This window comes from Callospermophilus lateralis, chromosome 18, assembly GCF_048772815.1.
Source record: "Callospermophilus lateralis isolate mCalLat2 chromosome 18, mCalLat2.hap1, whole genome shotgun sequence".
Classification (NCBI taxonomy): domain Eukaryota; kingdom Metazoa; phylum Chordata; class Mammalia; order Rodentia; family Sciuridae; genus Callospermophilus; species Callospermophilus lateralis.
In genome coordinates this window covers 40,423,384-40,435,968 of record NC_135322.1, presented here as the reverse complement: position 1 = coordinate 40,435,968, position 12,585 = coordinate 40,423,384, and the positions used below count along the sequence as shown (strand labels likewise).

The 12,585-nt window shown below is 41.6% G+C and overlaps 1 protein-coding gene across 2 annotated transcripts in view; it reads right to left on the bottom strand.

Annotated features, from left to right (window-relative positions):
* Window positions 1-9,994, bottom strand: part of Nup93 (nucleoporin 93) — a 98,365-nt gene extending 88,371 nt beyond the window's left edge. Inside the window, exon 1 of one of the 2 annotated variants that reach the window (XM_076838466.1) lies at window positions 9,918-9,994. The gene's annotated coding sequence lies outside the window, so the exon portion shown is untranslated. Of the gene's footprint in view, window positions 1-2,109; window positions 2,184-9,917 lie in introns of those variants that run through there. The other variant, XM_076838467.1, reaches the window with a different exon arrangement.
* Window positions 9,995-12,585: the final 2,591 nt, after the last annotated feature.

Here is a 12,585-nt window from a genome sequence, read left to right as displayed (position 1 = left end):
GCCAGGAAGAAGCCACAGTAAGAAGTGGGTGGGGCTGGGGTTATGGCTCAGTGGTAGAGCGCTCGCTTGCATTGCATGTGTGAGGCACTGGGTTCGATCCTAAGCACCACATAAAAATAAATAAATAAAGATATTGTGTCCATCTACAATCAAATATATATATATATATATATATATATATATATATATATATATATATATACACACACATACATACATACATACACACACACACACACACATCTAAATATATATATACATATAAAGAACTCACAGAAATGGGATCTAAAACTGCAGCAAAGAGGGTCTGGACATGGAAGGGTCAGCAAGGACAGGCTCACAGCACTAGGACTCTTATAGGTCAACAATGACTAAGCCTTTGTGCAATTAGGAGAGGCCTTTGGCAACTCTGAAAGGTGCTTTGCAGAGCATCACAGAAGGTACAGTCCAGAGAATCAAACTGCCAACCATCCAAAACACTGAGAACTTTAAAAGGAAGGCAAATTTATCACTGCTCTTAGAAGATGGATTGGTTACCTTGGGGTGGGGCTGAAAATCAGGTTTTCTGAGTGCTAGTTAACAGTGTGTTCACTTAAAACTCATCAACCTAGACTCATGATCTGTGTGCTTTTCTGATCATGCAGCACACTTCAGTAAAAAAAGCCCCTCCTAAAACAAAGGACAATGACCCACTGGTTTTCAGAGACTGCAGTAGGGCATGCTACTCTGCTAAAAATGAGGAAAGTTCCTAGTGGAAAGTTCCCAAGATCTAGATCTCTTCCCCACACCTACAGGATGCTGAGGAAATTAAAGAAAAAATTAAAGTCCACAGCTTTAGAGAGACAGTTCCCACCCAGAACTAAAGCAAGGAGTGGCCAGACTCCCATCTCTTTACATTGGTCTGCTTTAACCTGTCACTCAATGTCCAAAAAACATTCTGGTCACTCAATGTCCAAAAAACATTCTGGGGGCACATCAACATTCTTAATGGGAGGGTGGGATTCCCAAACAGCATATAAGGTGAAACAAACTAAATTATAAAAGCAGAGCAAAAATGCATCAAATAATTGCAGTTCACTTTTTTTTTTTTTTTTTTTTTTAGGTGTAGATGGACACAACACAATGCCTTTATTTTTATGTGGTGCTGAGAATCGAACCTGGGTCCGCTAGGCGAGCACTCTATAGCTGAGTGCTCAATCCCAGCCCCACAGTTCATTTCTGTTAACAAGTGAGTCAATTGTGAAAAACCTGATCATTTCTACATCCTCGATATAACCATGTTAAATATTTAATCAAGCCAGAAAAGAATAGATACTTAAATACTCAAACTGCTAAGTTCTTTTAAACCATTTAAAATCAGTATTCTAAAACAGTGGCCCTTTCAGGATTTTGCAAGTGATCTGAATCTCAGTCTCTGATGCTATACATGCTTACTATATTAAAATGTCTATGAATCTGTTTTCTGCGATTATCAGTTCATCAGTTTATTTTAAAGCATCAGCCACAGTAGACTACCTCTTTACATTTACCCAGGGCTTGTGGACTCTCATGCTGGGGAACGACTGAGTTCTCTAAAGACCACTGAATCATCCCAGAAATAACCATTACACTAGAGTTCTCTTGACCCAGGCCAATGCTACTTCTAGAACATACTCCAGAACAGTGGAGCCTTCAGAACCTCAAAGCTGACAGGGACAAAGAGGCATATGAAAGGCCTCAGCTACCCATACTAGACCTGTCAACCAACTCTTGCCAAGTTTCTAGTCTCCTAGGGCAAACAGTGGCTATTTTAGGTTTTGTGGGCCATCTCTGTCACAACTACTCAACTCTGCCATTGTAGCCTGAAAGCAGCCATAGATAGTATGTAAAAAAAAAAAAAAAAAAAATGTAAAAATAAATAAATGTATGTCCTCTAATAAAAATTTAATCATGGATGTTAAAATTTGAATTTCATGTACTTTGAACACATCATAAAATATCCTTCTTTGGATTCTTTTATTTTTCTCTCCTCCTGTTCCCCCACCTCCATCCCCCAGCCTCCTCCTTTGGTTTAAAAAAAAAAAAAGCCCCTCCTAAAATAAAGGCCAATGACCCACTGGTTTTTTATACCTTAAAAGTATAAAAATCCTGCTTAGGGCTGGGGTTGTAGCTCAGTGGCAGAGCACTTGCCTTGCACATGTGAGGCACTGGGTTCGATCCTCAGCACCACCTAAAGATAGATAAAGAAAATAAAAAATATTTTTTTAAAAATCCTGCTTAGTTTATTTGGCTTAGCAGGAGGATTCCAAGTTCAAGGTCAGACTTAGCAATTTTGAGACCCTATCTCAAAACCATAAAGGACTGGGGAAGTAGCTCAATGACAGAACACCCTGGGTTCAATACCCAGTAATGAAACAAAACAAAAAGCCATGTTTGTAGAGGATGATAGATATACATTAAAAAAAAAAAAATTCTGTCTTCCAGAAGTTCTTAATGATATAAAGTTTTGATTAAGTTATAATTTAATGTCAAATATTTACTAGGAGATTTTTTGAAGCCAGGGATGTTTATAATTAAATGATAAAATGTTGCCAAGTTGGCAACTTTGGGAAAAAACTAAAACAGCACTTTACATTGGTATAAACCAGCAGTTTTTATAAAATAGTTTGTGTATAGCAACCCCTTGAAGGAGTTGGAGAGATTTGGATTTTATCTCGGAAATAAACTGATCCACCTTTTGTTCTGCTAGTAAGTGAACAGTCTGGATTTGAACCAGTGATCTGGGCTCAAAGTCCAGTCTTCTACTTACCCATTCTGTTTAAAGTATTTTTTTTAACTTATTTTATTATCAGTTAAAAATTTAAAATAATCCTAAATAGGAAAAACACTATTAGTTGCAGATTTTGAAGAAAAAAATGTGTAACTAGCAATGTTGGCTATTACTTCTAAAAATGAACTCTCTCCATTTGACAACATCAAAAAAAGTATAGTGGACCTAACTGCTTTTGGTAGTTGCAGGATCTTTGTAGTGGAAAGGGGCAATATTTGGGGATATAGTAAAATTAGAGCTCTTCAATTAGTGGTAATAAGTATTATTTGATTATATGATGCTCCTCAATTTACAATGGAATCATGTTCAATAAGCCTGTGGTAAGTTGAAAATATCATAAGTCAAAAATGCATTTCATACACTTAACCCACTGAATGAACATCATGGCCTAGCAACACAGTACACGTGGAATCTGCTATTTCCTCTTGTGACTGTATGACTGAGAGTTTGGCTCTGCCACTGCCCAGCATCTCAACAGAGTATACTATGTCATATTGGTAGCTTGGAAAAAAAAAAATCAAAATTTACAGTGTGATTTTTATTGAATGTATATTGATTTCACACCATTATAAAGTTGAAAAATCATCAAACCATGGTAAGTGGGGAACCATTCATATTGAAATTATGCAGGGAAAGTAGTTGGCATAGCTCCCCTTGCAAGTCATTGCTTCAAGAGAGATTCCTTTAACATCAAAGAAAGATGGATGACCTTGTCTTTCCTCTTTTATCTATCTCGGCCCTTTGTATTTCTTGGACAACTGGGCTGTTTGGATTGCGGGTGATAAAGGAGAAAAATATACTCATGTGGGTTCTAATATGTTGCACTATACTTGAAAAGAACATGAGTTCCTTCTAACATCCTGTGTATTAAGTCAAAAGCACACATACAGGACAGATTTCATCATATACAGAATATCTTCCTCAAATATACTCTTCAAATAAACACTTTAAGGAGGGAAGAAGAAAAGCATATGTCACACCTTTAATATTTTTAAGTATTTTTACTACCTGTTCTAGTGAGGGTAATTTTGCCAGGATGTATGGGTAGTAAGCACTGAACCAGGATCCATGTATGGATCAGGTTCAGCTCAGACAGCTAACAGGAGTTGGCAAAAAAAAAAAAAAAAAAAAGCTTAGGGCTAGAAGTATTTCAGATTTGGGATTTTTTTTTCCCTTCAGATTTTGGAATATTTGCATATGTACAATGAGATATATGATATATATATATATAAATCCAGACACAAATTCATTTACGTTTCATATACATAAAAAGAGGCTGAAGGAGGGCTGCAGTAGCGGCTCAGTGGGAGAGCGCTTCCTTTGCATGTGTGAGGCACTGGGTTCAATTCTTGGTACTGCGTATAAATAAATGAATAAAGGTCTGTCAACAAAACATACTTTAAAACAAAAAGAGGCTGAAAGCAATTTTATACAATATTTTTAATAATTCTGTGCACAAAACAAAGTTTCATAGTGTGGAATTTTCTTCTGTGGCATCAGGTTTTTGCTCAGTAAACTTTTGTGGGGTTTTTTTTAATATTTTTTAATTGTCAGTGGACTTTTATTTATTTATACATAGTGCTGAAAATCAAACCCAGTGCCTCACACATGCTAGGTAAGCACTCTACCACTGAGCCACAACCCCAGCCCCTGTTCAGTAAGTTTGATTTTGAAGTATTTTGAATTTGGGGTTAGGGGCTAGGGGTACTCAATCTGTACTCGTTCTGACTGTCTCTCTTCTTTATGGTTAGAAGACATTAGTCCACTTTTTACTGTACCTAAAGGCTATCAATTACAACAACCACCAAAAGAAAACACACCTTAATAGATATTACTTTTCCAGAAGCCCTGGAAAAAGAATAAAAGAGTAATAGAATAAAAAAGTTGTTGTTGGCCAGGGACAATGGCGCAGGCCTGTAATTAATTCCAATGACTCAGGAGGCTGAGGCAGGAGGGCCACAAGTTCAAGGACAGCTTCAGCAACTTAGGGAGATCTTCGGCAATTTAGTGAGACTCTGTCTCTAAATTAAAAAAAAAAGGGGGGGGGCTAGGGGGTGTAACTCAATGGCAAAGCATCCTTGGATTCAATCCCCAGTACAAAAAAAAAAAAAGTTGAATAATTCTTTATAGTCCCATAAGACTAAAAAGACAGTAGACTTCATTATAATTCAGAAGACAGACTTCTAGACAAAACAAAGAGCTAATATAAATTAACCTAGACAGAAAAGAAAAACTTAGGTAATTTAGTAACAATAATGTCCTGAATGACTCAATATTAGCAGTAAGAAAAGTGTAGGTTTTCCTGATACATAAAATATCACTTGAATTGACTGATCTTCAGCCAACACAGAAAAGTAACCTGGTACCTGGTAGAAACATAAACAATCCACGTAAGAAACCTTCTGATAAACTCCTTGTCCAAGCCAGGAGAAGGCCGATCTGGAAAGTAAGAACTATGGACTCCAGCCTGGCTCCACCTCACATCACCCCCTGACCCTGGGACTGGATCCTCCCTGAACCTGTTTCCTCACTGGTAAGATGATGGCGTTGTCTCAGGTAATTTCCAAAGGTCTGCCCACCAAGAAAAAGTCATAAAGTGGGATACTTTATGAAGTCTTTAAACTTACTTTATGCTTCCTCAGAAGGAACAGCCTCATTTTCATGTAACAGAAATTATCTACACACAGAACCTTAGAAATGACACCAGCTCCATCTTACAACCGGCAATGAAGAATCAGATCATCAAGTTTGCCCCAAAAGGCCTTTGGCCCTGGATCTCTTTAAACCAGTGATTCTCCACTGGGGATAACCACCCCACAAGGGACATTTGGAAATATCTGGAGACATTTTTGGTTGTCACAACTTTAGGCATCTAGTTAAGAGGCAGAGATTCTGGTAAACATCTTTAACACACAGCCTTCAACAAAGAAATATTCAGCCCTAAATATTAATAGTTCCCAGCTTGAGAATATCTGCTATAAATCAAAGGCTTCTTGTCCTGAAGGCCACGACACCCAGATTAGAAGCACTGGGAAACCCTGGAAATATATGCATTTTTAAATGTAAGAAAAGCACTAAACCTTTTATCAGGTTCTAATAAAAGCCTAGGTCCCTCCCCCTCACAGAATTATCCCATCTCAGTTTTTTATGGTGTTATATGCACAGCCTGGGGTACCACATAGCAATGGAAAAGATCAAACTACAGCTCCATGGGTCAACAGATAAGTTTCATAGACATAGTGGAGAACTAAAGAAGCCAAACACAAAAATAGAACATAATATGATTCTATTCATATGGATCTTAAAAACAGGAATGGTGCTAGAAATCAGAACACAAGTTATCCTTAGGGGCATGCAGAAATGCTTACTGGAAGAAAGCATAACAGAACTCTCTAGATAATATGGACTCAACTGTTCTCCTCAAAATCCTTTTGAAGCCCTAATCCCCAGTGGGAAGGTTCTTGGAGAAGATGCCTTTGGGAGGGAATGAGATTTAGGTAAGGTGATCAGGGTGGGGTCCTCAGAATGCAATTACTGTCCTTATCTAGAAAGGGGAGACACCAGAGAGCCTGCCTCCCCACACACAGGAACAAGGAAAAGCCACGTAAGGAAAATAAGCAGCAAGGTGACAGTCATCTACAAGCCAAGAAGAGTCCTCACCAGAATCCGACCATGCACAGACCTCCAGGCTCCAAAACTGTGAGAAAATAATTTTTCTGTTGTTTTTTTTCTTTATTTTTTTTTATTTATCTTTTCTTTTTTTTATTGGTTATTCAAAACATTACAAAGATAATTTTTCTGTTGTTTAAGCCACTCAATATACAGTATGGTACCTTAGCTAACAAAGATGCTGTGAGTACCGGAAATGTTCTATATCTCAATGTCGACAATGGTCACAAGAGTGAATACGCAAAGAAATCATGGAGCCACACCATTAAGGTCTGTTAACAGTTTTTAGGAGGAAAAGCAAGAAACATTATTAACATAAAAGAAAACAATTAGCATTATCACCACAAGTTAAAGCTGAGAAATTTTTACTTTTCATTTTATACCTATTAGTCTGAATTCTTTTCAATTATATATATGACCTAATATAATTCCTAATAATTTGTCCATTTTTGGACTGTTCAAAATTCCCAACTTCAGAGTACTTACATTACCACTGTCCCTGAATTCTCAATGGCAATAACTGTCACCTCCACACCTGTACCCTTGCACTCCAATTCCAACTTGAAGTTTCCAGGCACCACCTGTGCATTTCCTCTCAATTATATTTGTCTGTAGCTCTATCTCTGTCCCTCGCTCCTTTATACACATATACACACATCCCACATCTCACCATACAAGTATCTGTCCACAACCACCACTACCCCTGGCTACCCTTCCCCTCTTCTCAACTCTGGCCCCAGCACCTTCTCTCTGATTCTTATTCACCCTTCGCCTTTGCATTTGAGCATAACTCAGACTGTACTCTTATAAAATGTCCCTCCCTCTCCGGGCTCAGAAACCAAACACACATAGATAAATGAAAGCAAGCAGGCAGGATTCTCATTATCTACACTCTTGCTACTCCCTAACAAAAACTCTGAAATCAAATTCTGTACATTCAGAAAACATTCCTAATTCTCCAAACTTACAATCCAAACTCATTATCTGGCAAAGGTACTTACGTCCTGGGAATGTTCTGTTGCTTCCATCCCCCTCATCACTTAGCCAGAGTCTTTTCCTTTAAACCCTAGTATTTGTTGAGATGCTAGAACATGTAGGCCCCCATTCTAACCTCTCCCATTGCACATCATCCTGCTCTCTGTGGCCACCTCAACCTTTCCAACATCATTTTCCTGCTAAAAAGCCCTGGCTGGCTCCCTCTCACAGGGTTTCAGATGAGACACTGCTTTTGACTTTCTAAACTCTCAGGATAAACCCTATACATAGTCATCTGATTTCTTCTGTCCCTGACCATCCCTGTACAGGCACTGCTTTGTATCCTTGCCCATGCCATTTCTCCCAACCTTCCACTGCACCCCTAAGATTCAGCCAGCAAGTCCACTCATTAGTTGAGTGACTTTGGACAAAGTAATTACTCTCCACAAGCCTCATCTGTGAAATGGAAAAATGGGGTTCCACCACCATGCCATAGGCCATGAGCTCCAAATTGATGGGGCAAGCTAATCTTGGACTTTGCCTCTAAAACTAAATAAACTTATTTTCTTTATCAAGTCTTTGCCCTTGACAGAAATGCTCCCAGATATCCCCAGGACTCACTCTCTTATTTCAATCAGTTCTCCGTTCAAGTATCCCCTTCTCCTTTAGTAAAAGAGCCCAGGGACCACATTTTATGTGTGTATATTTACTGCTGTGGTGTCCTCCACAGGAACATCAGTCCAATGACAGCAGAATTGTCTCATTCACCACTGTATCTCCAAACCTACAACTTGGAACATTGATTTATTTCTTATTTATCAACTATATTATTGTGTGTCAAGTCTTGGTGCTAGGCACACATCCTGGAAAAAAACATAAACCTCCCCACACTCATATTTTAGAGGGGGAAGACAAACTATACACAAGATAAATAAGCAAAATACAAGTGCCAAGAATAACTAAAGCAATGAAGGAAGACAAGAAGTGAGGAAAGCCTCAGTTATTAAGTCCTTAGTGAAGACCTGAAAGTGGGAGGGTAAGCCACATGGATACTGAACTGCAAGTAAAGGGCCCTGAGGCCAAAGCATGTCAGTAAAAGGGGAGGGCAGCAGAATTTGAGACTTGAAAAGCAACATTGGATCAGATTACATAAAGCTGAACAGCTCACTGTACTATTATTATTGAAGTGGGACTCAATGGAGGGTTTATTAAGTAAGGAGGGAATATGATTTGATGGCCTATGTTTTAAAAAGGATCACTTTGTGCTATGCTGAAAACAGGGACCAGGGCAGAAGTAAGAAGACCAAATGGAAAGCTATTTCAATAATCCAGGTGAGAGGTGGTGATGATGGGGCAGGGCTGTACGCAGTAGCTGTGAAATGAGAAAGAGAGAGCAGCTAAGCTGACACAAAGGCCATCCTTTTTTCTATTACTGGCATAAGAAAAAAAATGGCATGAGTAGTCTTTTAGAGAAGGAGATGGTGAGAAGCTTGCTAGCTCTATGCTCAGTTTGAGTCGACTATCATCCATCTTAGTGGAGACATTAAACAGGCAGCAAGGTGAAGGTCAAGCAGAAGCCTAAGCTGGAGACATAAATATGGATGCTAGCTAGTCTATGTTAAAGCAGGATAATATCAACATGAGTGAAAAATGAAAATGTGGAAAATACAAATGCACACTGGAGAAGAGTTGAAAGAAAGAAAAAAAAGCTTCAAGCCTGAGGATACCCTCCCTCACTCCCAGACAGAAGATGAAAGGTGACCTCAGCTTGCGTTCAAAGACATCTTGGGGGGGGGGGGGAGAAGAAGAAGTCATTCTCCTTCCCCTAGCAGAGGGACAAATCGTCGGATCGTCCAAACTTTGGCCAAAGACCCATGGAGTCAGCCCTGTGATTTTTTAAAACAAATCCATTATACTTGGCATCGCCCTTGCAGAAGATAAAGATGCAGCGAGCCCAAGAAAGGTGAGCCACCTCCAGGTTCCAATCATTAGCAACCCGTTGGAGACAAACCAAGGTTGACAGAAGCTCATGGGGTGGTCTCCCCCGACCCCTTCCCTCGGAAGGCAACGGCTCGCGTACAAGGTGTGGGACAGGGTGTTGAGCACGCGAGCTGGCAGGGCGTGGTCAGTGGGTACTCAGGCCCTTCACCAAGGTTTGGAGCCCGGCGGGCTGGCGCGGAACGTGGCGGGGGTGTGGCGCGCCGCGGCAGAGCCTACGAGGGGAAGGAAGGGTCCTGGGGGCGAGGCCCTGCGTGCAGAAACAGGGCGGCCCCACGGCAGCCCGGCGCCTGAATGGGGCGGTTGGACAAGGTGTGGTGGCCGGGGCCGGCGTGCCCGACTGCCGGGAGGCCAAGAGTGAGCGGCAAGGCTCCCAGCGTGGGGGCAGAGCTCCGCCCAACCTCGGGGTCCAGTGTCCAAGGACAACCCCCGGTCGTAAAGCCGCCGCAGCCACACGCTTACCTAGTAGCACTGCAGCCTTCCTTGCCGTCCGGGTCCGGCTGGGGAACGCGGCCGCCGCTACTCGCGCCGCCCGCCCGCACTTCCTGATTGGCTGGCGCGGCCGCTCCCAGAAGGCCCCGCGCGGCGCGCCGCCGAATGAACTTTATGGAGACCAGCGGCGGAGGACAAGGACATGGGCGGGGCTGGGGGCGGGGCTGGGGCGGGGACGGGATGGGGGCGGGGCCCGGCTGAGCTGTCACTCCGGCACGTCGGAGGCGGCCGCCCCCACCCCGCCCACGTGGTGGGAGTCGGCTCTGCCTGGAGGGAACGATCTACAGTTCCGGGGGCGTAAGAGATTTATTACCCCTTATTTTATTGAGTACCATTGAAGGGTCATGCCCTGTTCTAGGCCCTGGGGACACAGTCGCGTCCACGGCCCTCATGGAGGTCTCCAGCTGGCAAGAGAAACAAAATGTAATAAGTAACTGCGGTTTATAAGGAGAGCTATGAAGAAAACAAGCAGAGTGCTGGGAGACTGGGTGGCCAAGCTAGGCCCCTCTGAGGAGGTGACAGCCCCGCCGGAACGGGAAGGATAGGAAGGGTCGCGCCTGCAGATTACTGACTGCAGAGCTTTCCGAGCAGAGGAGCAAAAGTGAAGGCTGAGGAAGGAGAAACCAGCTTGGCTTTGGAGAACAGAGACGGGGGCCATGACTAGGAGCCGTGGAACACTCCAGTAATCCCAGCCCCTGAGAAGCAGAGGATGGCAGATTCCAGGCCATCCTCGGCAAGTTAGCGAGACCCTATCTCAAAAATAAAATGGGCTGGGCATGTAGCTCAGGGCTTGACTAGTATGTGAAAGGCCCTGGATTTAATTCCCAGTACAAAATAATAATAATGATAACAATAATAATAATAATAATCATCATCATCATCATCTTTCCTTGCCACTTTAAAAGTGTCAGTCTGTCGGGCATGATGACGCAACCTGTAATCCCAGAGGCTTGAGAGACTGAAGCAGGAGGATTGCAAGTTTGAAGTCAGCCTCAGCAATTTAGCAAAACCCTGTCTCAAAAAACAAAAAGGACTGAGGATGTAGCTAAGTGATAAAACACCCCTAGGTTCAATCCCAGTACCAAAAAATATGTGCCTTAGTTTGTTTGGGCTGCCATAATCAACTACCAAGGACTTGGAGGCGTATACACAACACAAATTTATTTTTCACAGTTCTGGAGCCCGAGAAGTCCTAGATCACAGTGCTGGTGCATTCCGTGTCTGGTGAGAACCTGCTTCCTGGTTCACAGAGAGCAATCTTCTTGCCATAACCTCGCTTGACAGAAGGGGTAAGAAAGCTCTACAATATTTGTCTCTTTGCTTCCAATACATCTTTTATAAGGGCACTCATACTGTTCACAAGTATGAACAGTGACCTCAACTCTTGTGACCTACTCACCTACTAGAATTCTCACCTCCTAATACTATCACCTTGGGGATTAGAATTTCAAAACATAAATTTCTTTATTTCTTTTTTTTTTTTTCTTTTGGTACTAGGGATTGAACCCAGGGGTGCTCTACCACGGAGCTACATCTACATCCCCAGTCCTTTTTACTTTTTATGTTAAGACAGGGTCTCACTAAGTTGCTAAGGTTGGCCTTGACCTGACGATCCTCTCCCTCAGTCTTCCTAGTCACTGGGATTAGCAGTTATGCCATTCCATCTGACTCAACATAAATTTTGAAAGAACACATTCAGTCCATAGCAACTAGTATCCAGCTTTGTTTACTTTTAACCCCTGACACCAGCATTTAGTGTGGTTTCTTTATAAATCATCAATGTTAATTGACAATTTGTATGGAGGTGACCTTGTTCTCAGATATTAAATATGTATCCAGATTCTACTGAGGTCTGAAAATATCCACAAAGATAATAGTATCTTGCATATGGAGAATATTTCCTATTTTTATCTTGATTTTTTTCCTTGATGAAAAGGGTTTTTGTTTTGTTTGTTTGTTTTTTGTGGTGCTGGGATCAAACCCAAGGCCTTGCACATGCTACGCAAATGCTCTTCCACTGAGCTTCAACCTAGACCTTTTTATTTTTATTTTGAGACAGGTTCTTAGTAAGTTACCCAAGCTGGACTCAAACATGGGATTGTCCTGCCTCAGTCTCACACTGTACCTGGGATTACAGATACGGGCAAGTACCACCATCCAGGATAATTTTTAATGACAGCCAAATGATCATGAACATTGCCAAATAAAAAAATCAGGATATTCCCTGTATTAGTCAGGGTTCTCTAGAGGAACAGAATCAACAATAAGTATTATTATAAAAGGGAGACTTATTAGGTTGCCTTAAGTGACCAGAAGCTGGATAGTCCACAATGGCCATCTGTAGGCTGAAGAAGTAGAAGAACCAGTAGATGCACAGTCCAAGATGCTGAAGCCCCAGAACAAGAGAGATCAACAGTGCTACCCCTAGTTCAAGACAACAAGAAGCAAGAATTTGATATCCTCAAATGATCTCGGCAGCAATCAAAAACCCATTCAAGAAGAATCAACCCACTCAAGAAAAATCCCTAGGATCTGTGGCCGCTTCCTTGTTCTTCCAACTTTCATTCCATCCAAGCCATCATCCTATTGGTGGGTGCTGCCCAAACTTAGAGAGGGTCATCATTTCAGTTGGCTATTTCACA